We start from the raw sequence: 17,581 nt of genomic DNA, 5'->3' as shown, positions 1-17,581 counted from the left end.
GGAGGACATGTTTGTGGTGAACTTCTCTGCGTACGTGGGGACATCGCTCTCCCTCTCCACCTCCACCTCCACCTGCACCTCCACCTCCAGCGAGTCTCCACTCCTGGAGGAGCTCTTCATGCTCGAGTGGCTGCCCCATTCATCACTGGAGTGTGTGTGTGTCTGTGTCTGTGTGTGTGTGTGTGTGTGTGTGTGTGTGTGTGTGTGTGTGTGTGTGTGTGTGTGTGTGTGTGTGTGTGTGTGTGTGTGTGTGTGTGTGTGTGTGTGTGTGTGTGTGTGTGCCTCTCATAAAGGCTTTTATAAGTCTGTTTACCTCTTGGCAGCCGTAAAAGAATGAATTAAAATGTCTTTATAAAACACACTCCACTCTATCAGAGGTCATTTAAAAAACTGCTTTAAATAAAACCTTTAACCAAGTACTTTACGTATTTATATGTAAATTCTTCTCTGCCTGAAGTTGAACTCGTGTTTTTATCTAAAAAGTCTGTGCAATCTGTTCTACCCTGTGTTCTCCCACGTGGTGTAGTGGTTAGCCCTCTCCTCCTCACAGCAGGAGGCTCCCCGGTCTGAATCCAGCCTGTTTTAGCCGTTCTCCCTGAGCGTGCACGGTTGCGCTTCCAGTTCCACGGTTCGATTCCTCAGTCATGCCAGTGTGGCTTCACCCAGGACGGAGGTGACCAGAGTCGGTCTCCATAAAGGGTTAATAATCCAACTAGTTATTCACTTTTGTGTTGATTGACTCCATAAAGTGGTGAAGTTGGAGCTGTAAAGTGTCGTTTATGTGTCGGTGCTCCGGCTGGAGGAGGTGCAGCAGGTGAACGTGGCTTTACATGAATCTAAACCAAAGGCATTGTGGGAGTTCAGGTGGGGGGGGGGGGTCCTGGTGCTCTGGTTACCAGGTTGCAGTTTGTCTTGAAAGAATGTAGGTGGGATCCGTCTGTGTGTGTGTGTGTGTGTGTGTGTGTGTGTGTGTGTGTGTGTGTGTGTGTGTGTGTGTGTGTGTGTGTGTGTGTGTGTGTGTGTGTGTGTGTGTGTGTGTGGGTGTGTGTGTGTCCCCCAACCTCCTCCCGAATGAAAGAGAGATTGGAATGTGAGTTAACCTGCCTGAACCTGCAGAGGGGAAGGATTGTTAAATTTCCCCTGACTCTCTTTCTTTTCTTCTTCTCCTTCTTTCTTCTCGGGAGTTTTCCTGAGCCCCCCCCCCCCCCCCCCCCCCCCCCCCCCCCGCGCCCCCCCCTTCCTCCCAAACCCCCTCTGGGCCATCCAGGGTCAGAAGCTTTCAACATTAGATTTTCGGATGTCAAACTAATCCCTCGTTTACGCGACAAAATTTCATGTAAAAGCACATCTTTTTTTGTGTGTTTCAGAAAAGTTTCACGTTTACACGTCAACGCTTTGAAAGCGACGTCCTTCTATACAGAAATGCTGAAAACGATGTAGTTTTCCTGTTCGGCCACTCGTTGGTGCAGCAGAGAACAATGAGCGCTAAACATTAACAACGGGAGAACACAGACACTCTAGTGGACAACGATGTAGTTAGTATGCTGGACCACGGGAGGGCGCTGTCGCTTGTTTTGTGCGGAGAGCAATACACTATAAACGTGAACGATATCGAGAGAACGCGACATTCATATGGACTGATGAATAATCAAACGCCATCACTATTAAACTACCAATATGAACGATAAAACTAACGACCACGAGTTAAACCACCACGGGGGCGGCCATGTTTGTTTTCATGTGTATGAGCAGACAGAACTGTTTGTCATAAGGGTGGGATGCGCATGCGCAGTAACAGCGCTGCGTAGCCTCCAGCAGGGGGCCGGTATGAAAACTTCACGCATGCCGTGGATCCGCACACCGTTGTCGTGGAAACAGACCCCCAAAACGCCACTAACGTTTTTCGAAACATCACGTAAACGGGATCTCAGACACTTTCTAGAATCTGGGGCAGAATTGAAAAAAACGCATCGGGGCTTTTATTTTAATGTGAAGGTGAGAGTGGTGGGCGTGTCTCCTAATGTTTGTCTTCCCTGGAATGTTTCGGCCAATCAGAGGTCAGAGACGGGGCCAAAGCCTTTGTTAGCGTTAAAATACGTTGAGAAGAAGAAGGAAGAAGTAAGACTTTTTATTTCCCATAAATGTTGGGACGTTGTTTATGATTCTGAACTTTTAATAAAAGAAAATTTACAAATTTTAAATGTAGAACCAGAGCAGTTTTCTTGGTTTAAACTTCTTTTCACATCCTTCATAAAGATGCTCGCATTTAGTTGTTTGTTTGTTTGTTTGTTTGTTTGTGCCTCTTCTTCTTCTTCATCTTTCTTTCTTCATATTGACCGTTTGCTCTCACCTCTGAGGGAAAAAGCAGAAGAGAGTCTGTTCACACAGACCTCCTCCTCCTCCTCCTCCTCCTCCTCTTCCTCTCTGAACTGCTCCTTCATCCTAACACTCACAGATAACCTCTCGTCAAAAATAGACCTTTTTCAAACCCCTCCTCCCTTTCAATCAATCAATCAATCAATCAAATACTTTATTTATCCCCAAGGGGCAATTGGGCAACTACAACTGAGCAGGACAATGACAATAGAATAAAATCGAATAAAAATAAATGAATAAATAAATATAGTAAAAAAGAGTAATAATTATAGACTATATGGTATATACATAATATCAAGTAAAGTGACTGAAGTGGGTGAAATGGGGTGTGGACAGTGTAAGATGAGTATAAATGAGTATAAATAGTCGAGGAAAAGGGAATGTGATGTTATGTTAGCAGCTGGAGTTGAAGAGCAGAATGGCTTTGGGGACAAAGGTAGCTCTCCTCCTCTCAGTCCTGCAGGCAATGCCGCCTTTTGTTATTTTATTATTTCTAGATTTCTTTAAATAGATTTTCCAACTTTCGCCCTTTTAAGCATCTTGGGTGTTTCAGCTGTTTACACTGTGTGTTTCCTAACAGAGCAGTTTTCATTTCTTCTCTTCTTTGTTTAATCCATTTCTTAGTTTCCTTTCTTTCCAGGTTTTTTTTTGTTGTTGTACGAGTAACTTCTATCAATTTATTTCAACCATTTTGCCTGTTTTATTTTGGGACTATTCTGTCATGTTTTTTTAACAATTAAATCTCTTCTGGTTATATATATCTGTTTTACCTTCTTTATGTTTTTATCCTGGATCTTAGACCATTCTTGAGAATTAATGTTGAATGCAAATAAAATAAAAATGTTTCTACATGAGATATTCTGGAAGCTTCATGGAGTCGCTGGAGAGGAGCTGAAGAGTCACACTAGGCTGCAGGTTGAACACCCCTGGATTAAATTAACCCAACCAGCCACTGGAATGTGGAACTTTGTGTTTGGCGCCGAGGAGGATGAGGAGGGAGAGGAGGAGGAAGAGGAGGAGGAGGAGGAAGAGGAAGAGGAGGTGTGACAGCACCCTGATGAACTGTAGGAATATTATGAATCATCCCATATGAGGTCACACCTGGTTCAACACAGTCCACCGTTGTCCCATGTTCAGTTTCCAGGTGTGCATAAAATTGCATAGAGCAGCAAATACATTCTATGAAATCCCCCCGGGGGGGGTAAGAGGTGTGTGTGTGTGTGTGTGTGTGTGTGTGTGTGTGTGTGTGTGTGTGTGTGTGTGTGTGTGTGTGTGTACACGCGTTCTTCAGGTGCGTTCGGATGTTTCCATGAACCTCAGTGGAAAGAAAAGTGTGATCAGGCGTGTTGAGCCTGATCACGGCTGCAGGAAGCTTCTCTCGCTCCACTGAAGGTCAGAGGTCACAGGGACAAGAAGTCACGAGGTCCGATTTAGGCCTCGTTTCCGTGGCAACGGTTTCAAGTGCAAACGCGAAAGTTTCGTTGTAAAACTCCGCCCCCGCGCTAACTACATCGTTTTCAGTGTTTCTGCCGTTTCCTCACGAGCAGGTATCGTTGTCATGGAAACAGGGTTCTTAAAGTGATCTTACGCCAACATATGGGGAGTGAGCGCCGCTGCTCTTTGGGATTTCACACACTCCTGGCTTAAGTTAGTGAGTTCAAAATCTAGTGGGCACTTCGCCTCGTAAACAGACGTTCAGTGAAATAATAACCATCGGTGGATTAGGTGAGCAGGACAGCAGCCCTCCTGTAACTGTAACTGGATTCCAGTTACTAACATGTTGTTGCCCCTTCCTGTCCTGCATTCAGGTGGAACTTGAAAACGCGACGCGTCCCCCAGGACGTCTTTCGTTGACACTCACAGTCTGACCGCCGTGGTTCACACACTTCACACACACTTGATTTCCTGGAGTTCTGCCAGCTTTCCCTGCAGGACGAACAATAACAAAGTGGCTCGCTGTGTTGCTCCATTGTTCCTCCCTGATCGAAGTCTTCCTGCACCTGATGTGGTTTTAATGTCCAAGTTAATTTACTGCCGACTGAGCTGCAGGACGCTTTGCTTCTAGAACATCCATGGTTTCCAACAAGCTCTATAATCTGGATGTTAGAGGAGGAAGATGCTCTATAATCTGATGTTAGAGGGGGAGGTGCTCTATAATCTGATGTTAGAGGGGGAAGATGTTCTATAATCTGAATGTTAGAGGAGGAAGATGTTCTATTATCTGGATATTAGAGGAGGGAGATGCTCTATAATCTGGATGTTAGTGGGCAGAAGATGCTCTATGATGTGGATGTTTGAGGGTGCTCTATAATCTGGATGTTAGTAGAGGAAGATGCTCTATAATCTGGATGTTAGTGGAGGAAGATGCTCTACAATCTGGATGTTACAGAAAGAAGATGCTCTATAATCTGGACGTTAGAGGAAGATGCTCTATAATCTGTAAACGTTGAGGACAACAGCTCTGACTAATGCTGATGCTCCGGGTTATTGAGATGCTCCTCCTCTAGTTAACAGGAGTTAAGCAGAATAGTAACGGTTACCATAGCTGAGGGGGCTCTGCAGCTTTTCACTGGATTATATTCTCAACAGTTACGGATTTTACAGCACGAGTCAGTTATTATTAACGTCTTGCACGGCGGTGTAGTGACTCATGTCGGCAGCAGATTGATACCTGGGAAGTTCTTTCCACTTGTACGCGGTAAAGGTCCTGATGAGACGAGCTGCAGCTGTGAGTCCAATAACAAGACAATCATAGAGCGTCCAGCAGGACACACTCACACTGTCCTCTCTGCACGGATCCTTTCCAGGGTTTGAGCTTCACACGCTGCTCTGGTGAGACGTTCAGTTCTTGCTTGTCCGGTTGTTCGGCGCTCACTTTGAAAGTGTGTGTGTGAACCTTCCCTAGATATCATCTGTCAGACGTAATCTCGCCGCTCATCTTGGAGCGCTGCTCCTCCGCAAGCTCTTGGTCTCTTCAGCCACAAAGGCTCCTCTGTGAAGTCCTCGAAAGAAACTGAGAAATGATGGAATGACATGATGCACTGAAACGACCTGCTTCTGGTGGGAAAAAGTCCAGAATGCCACTTTAGTTTGTTGGAAGCAAGAATAAAGTTGTTTTCCATGCAATGAAATGTGACACAGTTTTATTAAAAACATGTTTCCTTGGATCGTGTTAAAGTACCAGTCCTTAGCTACTTGTACCGAGTGCTGATACCAGTACTTGATAAACGCCATGAAGCCTATTTTATACTTCATACGCAACGATACACAAAAACTCTGAACCACCTCCACACAGTCGACGCTACGTCGCCTCCACCACCCTCACAGTCTACATTAGCATAGCACGTAGCGTCTCTCTCCGCTATGCGCAATGCTAATGTAGAATGTAGACGGAGGGACCGAGGTGCTGAGTGTATCAGTCAGACTTTAATCATGTTTAGCATGTAGCATCGGTGGTATGAGCTCCAAAACTCTTTAGCATGTAGCATTGCTGGTTTATAAGCCCTGAAACTATTTAGCATGTAGCATTGAGGGTGTGTGAGCTCCAAAACTCTTTAGCATGTAGCATTGCTGGTTTATAAGCCCTGAAACTATTTAGCATGTAGCATCGAGGGTGTGTGAGCTCCAAAACTCTTTAGCATGTAGCATTGCTGGTTTATAAGCCCTGAAACTATTTAGCATGTAGCATTGAGGGAGTGTGAGCTCCAAAACTCTTTAGCATGTAGCATTGCTGGTTTATAAGCCCTGAAACTATTTAGCATGTAGCATCGAGGGTGTGTGAGTCCTGACACTCTTTAGAATGTAGCATGTAGCATCCATGGTGTGTGAGTTCCAAAATGCTTTAGCATGTAGCATGTAGCATCGCTGCAGTTTAATTAATGAGCGATATCGGGCTCACCCTGCTGGTGATGAAGTTGCTGGTGATGAAGTTGCTGGTGATGTAGCAACTGTCTCCCTCCTCCTCTTGATATTTTCTCAGAACATGATCTGCGGTCCGTCTTACTTTCGTCGTTCTCATTAATATTAAAGGCTCTTAAAGAAACTCCAGTCTTCCACGGTTCCCTCCACGAGGGGCTGTGGACGCCCCCGCTCATGTTGTGATCTTCAGGAAGTGACGGATCGCCGCTCGCTCTGTTGTGGTACTTTCCGCAGTGATTCACTCGACCGCACGTTTTAGTCACACATCGCTCAATAGTCGCTCTTCTTCTGCCTTTTTTAAACTTGGATCTGCTTCAGCTCGGCGCCGCCGACAGTCGCTCTCATTCATTCGTGATGGACTGAGTTCATCTGCCTGTTTAGTTCGGGGTGAATCGCCGCCTGTAAAACTTCACTGACACTCGTTTCTCTGTCGTTCATTATGTGGACGGAGGCCGACCTTAATAGGAGTGAGTCAGTTTGGAGCGACGGCAGTTTAAAAATGGAAAAATGATCAAGTTGAAGCCGCGACTCAACCAGAATAGACAAGAGTGGAGAGGAGGAGGAGGAGGAGGAAGAGGAGGAGGAGGAGGACGTTTAAAATAGTGTGCTTATGTTTCCGAAGACACTTTTTAAGCTCTCTGAGCCACTTTGTGTTGTTTTAGTCACTAAAAGAGCCGCTGGTTGATGTTGGCCGGTTGTACAATCGCTTTTGTGTCGTTTGTTGTTTTTAGAGCTTTTAATTTTCACTCCATTTCGTTTCTCGACACTATTTTAACCTTTTTAATTCCACTTTTGTTTTATGGACCTGAGACCAGAGATAAATGGAGACACTGACTAAGATATGTTTTTATACTATTTTTATACTATTTTTGTACGCAATTTTATCTTTTTTCTATTTATTTGCTGCTGCAAGAAGTCTGTAAATATAATATAATATAATATAAAAAGATTTATGCGAAGGTGATTCGATTCAGTTTCTAAATACTTTATTAATCCCAGTGAAAATGTTTTCAGCATTGCTCTACAGAATCAAACACACAGAACAAACATCTTGATTAAATCTATAAAGTGAATATTAAATATGAACACATACAAACAGTTTTTGCAAACTAATATCAGCACAGAAAGGATGGAAATGAGCAAAACACACAGGACAAGTATTTCTAGAACGTAGGCGGCCAAATAGTTTTCTGTTTAATCTGCGAGTCACAAAAGCTGTATGAAAAGGTAAAACCGGGAATTAAGTAACCATAAAGAGCTCTCATGAATATATATATCAGTCATATTGTTTCTGAAAAGTCACACTAACTGTGTCAGATATTAAAAAAAGGCCCAAAACATCAAGCCCCGACGAAAGAGCTTTCACTGTGAGGAACACGACGCCGACTCAGCGATACTGAAGTCATGTTGTGTCTTTACGCTTGGTTGTAAAGGAGATAGCGCACAATTTGAATTAAAGGCATGTAAAGACATGTGATCGAGACCGACTGTAACTCCGAGGTGATTTACACACACCAGGAAACACCCGTTCAATCCAATAAAGTCTGATGAGTTTCAACTTAAACCTTCTGCCACGTCTGTGAAGCTCTAGGGCTGAAAGGAGAGTTTTTTTTCACTAGATTTTTTTTACTGTGCACCATTTCTTATCCAAATGTACGTTTCGCACACGTTTTCTCAAGAATGTGAGTGTGTCTGAACGCACTGACACACTAATTAGAGAAGAAAAAAATGCAGGAGGAGGAAAGAGAAGGACTCCAGCTGGGATGAGATAAGAAAAGAAGGCATTCATCGTCTCGCCTTGATTGAAATGTCAAAACCAGCACTCTGACTGTGTGTTTGTGTCGTTATTAAAGCAGAGGAAGTGATTACAGGCCGGCGCCTCACCTCCCTCCTCACCTCCCTTCAGTCTGGGCTTGACTCCCAGTCCATATCCTCCTGGGACTTTTTACTTTTATTTTGACAGTCACCGTAATAAAAATCCAACAAACTACCTGTTTATGACCATGAACCCATTAAAGTCGGAGCTGTTTGAAAGTTTTCTTCAATCTACTCTGGGGTCTCATTGAATCCTCTAAAGCAGGGGTCTCCAACCCCGGTCCTGGAGGGCTCCTGTCCTGCATGTTTAGTTCCTCCCTGCTTCAGTTTACCTGAATCTAATGATGATGTCATCGCCAAGGTTGTGAAAAAGCTCAATAACGAGCCCCTCATTGCAATCAGTTGTGTTGAAAGTGGGAGGAGCTAAACCCTGCAGGACAGAGGCTCTGCAGGACCGAGGTGAGACACCCCTCCTCTAAAGGACCCATTTCTTCACCATTGTCCTCTTGTGATCGAATTGTACCAAACGAAACAAGAATATCGAGAACGACGGAGTAGAAACGAGAGCCCTCTTCCCTCCGGTTCAGACGCGTCGGCAGGAACACCGAGCCCGAGTGTCCTTTCAGCTCGGCCCTCCTTTGCCCGCCGCTGTTTGCTCGCCCTCCCAACCTCCTTTTGATGCAGCGGCGGTCCGAGGCCCTCCCAATGACTTAGCATTCAGCCTTCTGCTCAATGGGCCCTTTATCACACCATTGTGTCAGTGAGAGTGTTTGGCCCATTCAGACCGACCACGGAGAACAAACATAGACAGAACAGTTGGTGGCGAATGGCTGCAGAAGTAGAAGTGTCTCAGACCCCTCATCCAGAGGCTCAATGGGAAATTAATTAAAAAGGAGACTAGATGAGTTAATCAGTCTCTTGAGCAGCAGACACATCCTTTCCAGTTCTCTGAGAAGGTAAAGTGATCCTCTTTCTCCCCTTTAAGGACAGATAATCCATCCAAGGACAATTAGAGCGCAAATACTCAAATGAAGTGTGGAGTGTTTGCTCTTTACCAGATGTTTAGTCTTTCCAGGGTCTGTGTGAACCTTCCACACATTCTCGAGAGGACAAACTAAACTCAGACCGGCCCACCTCTTACCCAGTTTTAATTAGGATGAAGGCCAGCCTGCTGTTCTTGACCCTCTCTGGGTCTCGTCTACGAAAGATTTGCCGGTTTTAAAAACAGGAACAGCCTGGATTTCTTTGTGGAAACTGATGAAGTGATCTACTAACAGGATCAAGAGTAAGGCCCCGTTTACACGACAACGTTCTCAAATGAAAACGCTCAACCTTCGTTGGGTTTTTTGGCGTCCGATCACACAACAGCGGTGCTCGGAGTCACTGAAAACGCAACTTTTGAAAACACTCTGTCTCCTTGTCGATGGCGGAAGACGTTGCTCCTGGTCCTGGTCACCGCAGCTGTAGTAACTATTTGTACTGCACATGCTCAGTAGAGACAATCAGAACAAAGTTTCCTCTGGAGTGTCACGACTCCCAGTCCAGATTCTCCTGGGACTTTTTTTTCAGCATTCCTGCCATTTCCGTGGAAACAGACATTATTTTCCAAACATTGCCGTGTGAGCAACAAACTCTTCTGAAAGGAAAACGCAAAAAACGATGGTACGTGTAAAACGTCTTGCAAAATACTAAAATACTCTGATAGATGAATATAAAGGTGATTGTCTAGGAGGACTGATGTACTCAGTACTTATTAATCCTCCATAAAAAGAAGAAGAAGGTTCCGACACTCCAGGGTCTCGCTGGACAAAATGACGTCATTTTCTTCAGCAAGTTCCGTCTGACCAAAAACTTTTATTCGGCTGTGCCAATCATCATCAATCATAGTTCAACAGCTTCTTTTCGAGGTATGAACTGTCTTACTCGAATAAGAAGTTTTTTTGGCAGCTGGCTGACGTCACAGCCGAACTTATCCGACAAATATAACGCGCTCTCTGAAACATCACGAGTCGTTTTCTTCTCCCACGCTTTTTGTGTTTAGCTATTTGTTCTTGAGAATTGTTCATGTCAGTTTAAACACTCGGCTACCTGTGGCTGTAGCATTAGAAATACAAAGAAGCTGAACTAAACTGAAAGACCTTGAGAAAAGGAGAAGAGGCTTTTAGAAAGGTATTCCTCTCTTCACAACGTTCAGTGTTTTCTTCTATCTGTTGAAACATTCATCAGCTTTCCTATCAGATTGTTTCCATTCGGCATCAGCCGGTCGTACATGAGCCTCCAGCTTCCTCTTCAGACGAAACCCAAGCAGAAAGGTTCGCAGTGTGCCAGCTCGTCCTCCCCGAAGGACACAAGTCACTTTGAGTCGCTTTTCTTCCTGCCCTGCCAAAAGGACTAAGAATAGACTGATGCTAATGTCTGCCTGCTATCACACAATAAGCCCATTTCATGTCCCGGAGAGCCGCAGCCAGTCAGACGGCCGGATTCAACCCCGTGTGACTGTTTACTGTAAAACTACTGATTCACATTGAAGCCAAAGAAGTACAAGTAGTTCAATCAGCAGGATCGGACATACAGGCGGTTTTCTTTGTGTGTTTTTTTCCCTGATCTTTCTGCAGATTGTAGCTTTGTTGTTGGTGTTTTTTTAATGCTGGGTATAGGGACTAGCTGTTTTAAGCTTTAGCATGTTAGTCAGTGCCTGCTACAATGAAAGGACTCAGATATAGCTGTGTTGTAGTTCCCGAGACCAATCTTGGTCTTCACTTGGACCCAAACTCCTAGGGCGCGTTCACATTCCCCCGTTTGATCCGGACTGGAGTCTGTTCACGGGAAAAACCGTTTCGTCTGGGCGACGTGAAGTGTCCCACGAACTCTGAACCGGAGCTAACAAGCGATCTCTGGTCCGCTTGAAATGCTCGGTCTCGGTTCGTTTGCAAACGATCTTTCTAGTGGGCGGGGTGAGAGGACGTGACGTAGTGCGCAATGCATTCTGGGTAGTAAACAAACAAACAAAGCGAACCGTGTGAATCAGAAGAAGCTGACGCAGAAAGAAAAAGTTGGAAAAATATCTTGCGGGCAGACGTGGAGTATTGAGGAAGACTCTCCTTGACATCTGGTCTGAAGACTATATATCGCAGTTGTTCGCTACCCATTAGCCACGAGCTACCTCTTTTGGTCTGGACCAATCAATGAGCCTTGTTTCTTCTTCACTTCCTCTCTGGTCAGTGTTTGTTTGGGCAAGAGCGCCCCCAAACCAGCAGCTGGTGTAACTGCTTGACGTTTTCCAGGCGGTTTGATCCGGTCTCTGGAGTAAATTGTGAACGCCCCCCGAACCAAATGAAGTCTCCCAAGATAACTGAGTCCTGGACGATCTGAATGAGAACGGCCTCTTAGCATTCACCAAGGCTGGTAGCTCAGCTGTGACTGTTTCACTGTTCTCCAGGAGGCGTCTCACTGTCAGTGTCATTCACATTACAGTGTATCCACAGCAGCTCTGGTTAGCATTAGCATTAGCATGCTCTGTGTGAAATCTGGACGTTGTTGTTGCTGTGAGCGTCCGGATGGCTCCTCCCACAATCCAAAGAAGCTCAGTTAGTCATGATTAAGTTAGTTTCCTCTGATTTTTCTGCGTTTCTCCTTGTTAAAGTTGCTCCTGTGCCGTCAAGTCACCATGTTTCACTTATCAGGCTTTCTGTGAACGGTGGAAGGAAATGTGAAGCCATACAGTGGCGACAAAGAGACGTTTGGCCCGGTTAATGTGAAGGCAAATATTAGTTTGAAGTGTTTGAGTTTCTGCTCTTTGTGGCTGGTGACTGAAATGAGGGCGAGGGGAGAGGAAGCATCACCATAGTACATCTCAGAGGAACCATCTTTTATCTGTTTGTCTGCTTTTCAGTGTGTTTCAATGATTTCAGCTCTGTGGAGCTTCACGCAAAACCTTGTAGTCGGTAATGTAAGTGAAGCAGATACATCAAATATTTCTCTGATGCGGTGCAGTTCGGGGTGATTTCACACAAGTGTTTGTGTTCAGGCTCTGGAAACATGTAGATCTGAAATCTTTAGATTTGAGATGTGTTGGAGGTGTGTTTTACGACTGGAGTTGGTCTGTAGTATGGGTGGGGGTAAACAGGAGGGGTGTTTTCCTACAGTTAAGTCATAAAACTGAATGGGAGTGGAGCGGAGGTGTGTGTGTGTGTGTGTGTGTGTGTGTGTGTGTGTGTCTGCACTATTACACTCTAAGCAAGTATTGCAAATAAACAATATTCACCAAAAATTTGCATTATTACTTTTTTACTCTTTTTAACTGTATTAGCCTGAATCCACTGTAGCCGTCATTAGCATTAGCTTCCACTTATAACAGTTGCCTGTTAGCATTAGCATTAGCTTTCACTTATAACAGCTGCCTGTTAGCTTTAGCATTAGCTTTAACCAAAGCTGTGTGATAGCAACAGTGGAGTATTACTACTATGTGTACAGTAAGAAGACACGACACAACAATGAGGGTGGACATGAGGAAGGATGTAACTAGTTACTTTTCATTGACAGTAACTATTCAAGTAACACCAATATTTTTTTAAGAAAACAGTGGCGCTCCAACAGGAAAAGTTATTTTTATCTCTTGTTGCTTGAGGAGGAGGAGGAGGAGGAGGAGGAGGAGGAGGAGGAGGAGATCCCTGCACTTGCTGCTCTTCATAAATCTTCCCCGGGAGTTTGGGGACAAAGTGACGGCACGCCGGCAGCTGTCGGCGGATATTGAACTGGTGAACCCGCGAGGAGGAGAGACCGGCGGGCAGATGGAGGCGTTTATTGGGGAGTGAGGAAGAACAAGCCGTGACAAGAAGCCGCCACAGCTGGCGACGCGCTTTAGCATTAGCTACAGTTGTTGCCTCCACTGAAGTTTTCTGACTGTTTCACTGAACTCCGTTTTCCAGGAGGTTACGGCTGAGTTGCATTATTACTCCTGTATCCAAAGTGGCTGTCATTAGCGTCAGCTGCAATATAGTCTAACTTTTTTTTTTTTTTTTCCATATTAAGAGCTTTTAATCCAGACTGACTGGGCCCACTGTTCGCTTCAGCATCATCCAGAGCCGTCTTCATCTCTACATTTAGCTGCACAGCCGTTGTCTCAATCTAACTGGCATCTCTCTAAGCATTAGTGTTTTCCATGAGCATTATCATCTTAGTTCTATTGAACCGCAGCAGGGATCGTGTTGATGCTGTTGTAACTCCAACAGGAAAGACGTCCCGCTGTAAGCTCCATTAGCTCCATTAGCTCCTTTAGTCGTCAGCATTAGCATGGATGAACACCAGTTCGCTTCCCTTCCTGAGAGCTAAACTGGTCATCGTGTCTCCGCACGTGAAGTAAAGTAAAGACTGGGTATAAATCACAAGCGTGTGCAGACTCTCTGGATCACGCAGGAAGTATTTGCAGGTGCAGTTTTGGTCTCGACACAAATCATCTGGAGGGACGCAGCAGGCGGAGCAGAAGACACCCGCTTCCCTCCGTGAGATAAGATAACGTCGACACAGGTCAGAGGCGGGCCTCCTCCCTCAGACAGCAGGTCAGCCGACACGCCGCAGCCTGCTGAGAAAATCCCAAACTCTCTGAGGAACTCATTATCAGGAGCTGGAGGAGAGGTGAAACGGGAGGAGGAGGAGGAGGAAGAGGAGGAGGAGGAGGAGGCTGAGGCTCCGCCGGGCTGACCTTGACTTTGTCCACACTCCTCCTTTCATGTGCCGCTTCCAGCCGGGACAAATCCCACAGTCAGTGCAGAACAGGAGGAGGAATGATAAGAGAGGAGGAGGAGGAGGAGGAGGAGTGATAAGAGAGGAGGAGGAAGTGGAGGAGGAGTGATAAGAGAGGAGGAGGAGGAGGAGTGATAAGAGAGGAGGAGGAGGAGTGATAAGAGAGGAGGTGGAGGAGGAGGAGGAGGAGTGATAAGAGAGGAGGAGGAAGTGGAGGAGGAGGAGTGATAAGAGAGGAGGTGGAGGAGGAGGAGGAGGAGTGATAAGAGAGGAGGAGGAAGTGGAGGAGGAGGAGTGATAAGAGAGGAGGTGGAGGAGGAGGAGGAGGAGTGATAAGAGAGGAGGTGGAGGAGGAGGAGGAGTGATAAGAGAGGAGGAGGAAGTGGAGGAGGAGGAGTGATAAGAGAGGAGGTGGAGGAGGAGGAAGTGGAGGAGGAGGAGTGATAAGAGAGGAGGAGGAAGTGGAGGAGGAGGAGTGATAAGAGAGGAGGTGGAGGAGGAGGAGGAGGAGGAGGAGGAGGAGGAGTGATAAGAGAGGAGGAGGAAGTGGAGGAGGAGGAGTGATAAGAGAGGAGGTGGAGGAGGAGGAGGAGGAGGAGGAGGAGTGATAAGAGAGGAGGTGGAGGAGGAGGAGGAGGAGTGACAAGAGAGGAGGAGGAAGTGGAGGAGGAGGAGTGATAAGAGAGGAGGTGGAGGAGGAGGAGGAGGAGGAAGATATTTGGTACAACAACAACTTCATCACCGGAGACATTTGGACGAGCAGATTTAGTTCCACATCTTGACCTCGAGAGACTCGGATGATATTTTTCAGTTCTCAAATCAGGTTGTAGTAATTCGCCACTGATAACTTTGGCTCTTTGTTGAAGCCAGTTGGGTTTCTCCTCTCTGGAGCTTCACGAGTGAGATCAGCTTGAAAAGAAGCTTTTGTTTGCATTAGACCTGAAACATCTGCTGGAATCCGAACGGCTTCCCACTCGGTTAACCTGCGATGTAATGGAGGGGATGAGTCCAAACAGGCAACAAAAATGTATGTTGCTGGAGGAAGTCGTCGCACGTCTGGGATGATCAGAGTGAACCTGAGACACATGATCAGAACCAAAACGCTCTGTTTCAGCCACTTCAGTCTTTCTCACCGAAAACCAGACGTACTTCCTCCTGCGACGTCGCTTCAGAACGTTGATCCGCTTCACAAAACGCGGATGTCTTCATCCTCAGTGTGATGGAAATCAGGGCCTCGCTGAGGATCAGTTCACATCTGTAAACAGACTCTGTGGGGGTTCGCCCCCACTTCTTCTCTTTGTGCTGAACTGTGACTACGTCCATCTTTATCGCCCCCAAAACGACCCACCGACTGAAAAACGCGTCGTTTTTTGGGGGTTTACGTTTCAGAAAAATTACGTTTTTTTCCATGGCAATGGCAGAAACACTGAAGATGATGTAGTTATCATGGCAGTCTACTGATGGGCGCTGTTGTTTGTTTTTGCAGTGAACCCACGCACACAGTATCTGAAAGTATTCGAATATTTAGTCATCTTGTAACCGAAGGCAATCATTTTTACAATTATAATTTGAAAGAATGCCTGAAACATTTTCAGGAATATTTCACGAGGCCCCGTTTCCATGACAACGTTTCAAATGAAAAGGCATAGGTTTTTTTTTTGGTTTTTTTCGTTTCACAAAAGTTTCGCATTTACACGGCATCGTTTTATTAGCAGAGAACAATGAGCTCTAAACACCAACACTGGGAGAACATGGACAGTCTAGTGGACAGACCACTAAGTTGGATTGTTATTATGATGACTGTCAAAATAAAAGTAACAAGTCCAGGAGAAGATGGACTGGGAGTCATTTCAAAAATGTCACACTTTGGGAGCCGTTTTCAAAAAGTTGTTTTCAGTGGCTCAGGGTGCCGTCGTCATATCGAACCTGCAGCCAAAGTTCTGTGTTTTCTCTTGAAGTGGTTGGCGTGTGAGCGGGCCTTGAAACTGACGTAACGTCAACAGATTCACAGATTCCATCTTGACATCTCAGTCTTAGATTTTATTTATTTTTTGCACTGGGGGGGGGGGGAGTCAGGGGTTTCCGACTCGGTGACATGTTGAATTGCCACGTCTTACCCCGACCTCTTGCTTCCTGCCCCGACACGTCGGAGCGACGCGTTTGGCTCCTGGCGCCATGTAAGACGCTGAGAGACGCGTCTTTTTACATTTCTGTGGTGTACGGGCTGAAGGTACGCCGGGGGCGTGAACGTGGAGCAGCGTGGGGGTGGGGGTGGGGGTGAGCGGGGGTGGGGTGTCTCTATACGTTCTCAGCCCCCCGGGCGGTGAAATGCCACCTGGTGAGGGGCCTGGTTCAGTACCAAGGTGGTGGTTATAGGGAACGGCGGGGCTGTTATTAGGTACAGTTCTCTTGTGTTTTCTCTTCCTTTCATTTACAGGCCTGGAAGTTGTAATTCCAGGAGACGGCTTCTCCTGCCTGGGAGACAAAACAAGCAGCTGCGAACACAAAGTGTCTTTACAATTACGGCGCGATGCTTTTATTCATCTCATGGACTCATTTGGGCAAGAAGGCTATGTGTATTTATTTATTTATTTATTTATTGGTTTGTATGTATGTATTTTAGCAAGTTTTTCCAAATCCTACTCACCCAAATTGCATGAAATCTTCAGGGAAAATTTGTCATCATCCAAAGACCAATCCATTACATTTTGAGACGTCAACGACTAACCGTTTCCCAAAACTTTGACAGAATTTCCCATACAAAGCGGATGAAAGAGGCACCTCATGGAGATCAGTGGAGATCAGCGTCTGTTGCCATGGAGACGCTCCCTGCTCAGTGTTTCACACAGAGATGTAGCTACCTGACAAGCGAGTTAGCAGCGATATGAGCTTACGGCTATCATGCTAGCGACGCTAACTTGGTTCCGCAAACACATGTGGTGTTTGCGAAGGTCTGTGCTCTACCGAGTGTAGCTCTAGTTTATCTATTTTCGATCACTATCAAGCATCCACGGAGTACCGATGCACCGGAATTATTACAGGTCCTGTTTCCAGCACAATGTTTTCAGGTGAAATTGCTAAACGTTCATTGCGTCTTTACACGACAGCGGTGCTCAACGCCACTGAAAACACCAACGGAGCTTTTTGAAAACGCTGCTACTGAGCATACGCACTCAGTAGTAGTAAGTTTCCGTGTAATCGGACGACGTTTTCAAAACGTTGCTGTGTAAATGTGAAACTTTTCCGTAACAAAACTTAAAAACGATGCGTTCTCAGACCAAAAGTTGTGGTGTAAACGGGGACGTAGCAATGAAATCCGAAAACAGTAGTTTTCTACAAGAAATAGTCCATTTTCCCAAATCGGCGGTTTGTCTTTTGACGGACTGGAGGAAGTTGTGCGTCGGTTCGCCTCCAGCTGCAGCGTGAGGTGGGATATCGCCACTCTGAGCGTGAAGCTATTTAAACGCCACTTGAGACCTGGTTTGTCTCCTGCTGTCCAATCACGTCTGTCGGCTGAAGATCAGATCAGGATTCAGAACAACAGCAGCGTCTCGTCATCACTGAACCTTCCCGACAATGGGACAGCGACTGACTCTGTTTCATTAAACACCGACTGTTTCTTCACATTCTGACTCTGTTTCATTGAACACCGACTGTTTCTTCACATTCTGACTCTGTTTCATTAAACACCGACTGTTTCTTCACATTCTGACTCTGTTTCATTAAACAC

General features: G+C 45.8%; 1 protein-coding gene across 1 annotated transcript in view; it reads left to right on the top strand.

The window, feature by feature from the left end:
• Positions 1-17,581, top strand: part of lama5 (laminin, alpha 5) — a gene marked incomplete at its 5' end in the record, with an annotated part of 93,379 nt that overhangs the window by 8,712 nt on the left and 67,086 nt on the right. The window lies entirely within an intron of this gene.

This window comes from Lipophrys pholis, assembly GCF_963383615.2.
Source record: "Lipophrys pholis genome assembly, chromosome: 8".
Lineage (NCBI taxonomy): Eukaryota > Metazoa > Chordata > Actinopteri > Blenniiformes > Blenniidae > Lipophrys > Lipophrys pholis.
This window is presented reverse-complemented; position numbering and strand designations above follow the sequence as displayed.